We start from the raw sequence: 1,842 nt of genomic DNA on the forward strand, positions 1-1,842 counted from the left end.
CTCTTTGTCAGTATGGTCGATTCCTGTTAGTATTTTGTAAGTGGTGAACATATCACCTATTTTCCTTCTATCTCTGAGTTATGGCATGTTTAACACCTCTGGTCTCTCCTCATAACTCTTTTTTTTCAGTTACGGAAGCAATTTTGTATCATGCCTTTACACCTTTTCCAGTTTATTTATGTGCTTCTCGAGTGTGTGCGTGTGTGTGTGTGTGTGCGTGTGTGTGTGTGTATGTGTGTGTGTGTGTGTGTGTGTGTGTGTGTGTGTGTGTGTGTGTGTGTGTGTGTGTGTGTGTGTGTGTGTGTGTGTGTGTGTGTGTGTGTGTGTGTGTGTGTGTGTGAGTATGTGAGTGTGTGTGTGTGAGTATGTGAGTGTGTGTGTGTGTGTGTGAGTATGTGTGTGTGTGTGTGTGTGTGTGTGTGTGTGTGTGTGTGTGTGTGTGTGTGAGCGCGCAGGAGTACTGGCACGTGTTGGTTGTGCAAGATAATTTGATGATGCTCAAATATGCTTATCCATAAAATTTCTTATATGCCATTAAGTTGTTTTACCACAAAACTCAAAACTGTATCACACTCACCTCAGGTTCATAAAACAGTAATCATTTATTATAATACTTTTCAAAACTGGACACTTAACCCAACATATTCTTGATGATAAAAAAGGATGAGCTTCAATGTTGTTGTTGTTAAAGATTCGCTACCTGGAACAAAAAGTTCCAAGTAGCACGAGCTATGGTGAGCCCGTAGGAGCTTCAATACTCAACGTAATTGGTTCAGTAAAACCGGTTCCTTATTTTATGGCTTTAGCTTATTTTATACAAAGATGTAACACATTATTATTGCCGGCTCGTCCGTACAGGACAAACTATATATGCATGAATAGCCCTCAGCTGCTCTACAAAGCTGAATGATATACGGAATTTCGTTCATTTTTTGATGGATTCGTCATATGTTTGGGGTCGTTACGTTAGTTCAAATGTTACTTAGGTTACTAATGTTCTAATGTTCCTTGCTGCCTGGTAAAGAATATCTCCTTTATATCTACGCATATTTCATCAAGTTATACATCACTTCTTAATATGTCTTCCTGCGTAATTACAAGATTGTTTGAAGCACCATAATTCTCATAACTACGCCAAATATCAAATATGACTCGAGCAACGGCCTATGAATTCTCAGAATTATGCTTTTATGAGTCCAGCGCCATGTTTTATAGCATTTTAGGCCATACCAGAAGGTGGTGAGAATTTACGGTGCCGATGTTCTCAGGAATATGTAGTAGCTGCGTGTTGTGGTTCTGTCTCGGTTGTGATGGAGAGTTGTGGTAAGTGTTGATATGTGGTGGGAATGGATAGAGATGAGTGATATTATGTGGTAGTGATGTGTTTTGGTTTGATACTGTGTTGCGATGTGTTAAAATGATGTATTTTTTTTGTTTTTTGTATTGATATTCGTGCGCGGGCCCTGAGCCTCTGGTCGACCCACTAGTAATGGTGGTGATGTATACGCATGTTTTAGTGATGACATGGAAGCGATTAAATATAACTTATCGAAAGAAGATTGTCAAACTTTTTGACAAGTAGGAGGGGTCAACTCATGCGAAAAAATTGACCTTCTGAATCCTATTTTTATTTATATTTGTGTGACGCAGTTTACGTCTTGTCAGAAATATATAAAAGTTTTTACTCTTGCTTATTCAGGAAAGATAGTAGACTTTTTCGTCAAAAATGTACAAGGTTTTGTTTCCCTTTGTGTCCAAGGCCACCGATGTCATGAATGCTCAACTGCTTGCATAAACGAGACACACGAAATGGTGGCAGAACGTAGCCGGAATATTCCTGAA

This window comes from Procambarus clarkii, chromosome 83 (assembly GCF_040958095.1).
Source record: "Procambarus clarkii isolate CNS0578487 chromosome 83, FALCON_Pclarkii_2.0, whole genome shotgun sequence".
Taxonomy (NCBI): domain Eukaryota; kingdom Metazoa; phylum Arthropoda; class Malacostraca; order Decapoda; family Cambaridae; genus Procambarus; species Procambarus clarkii.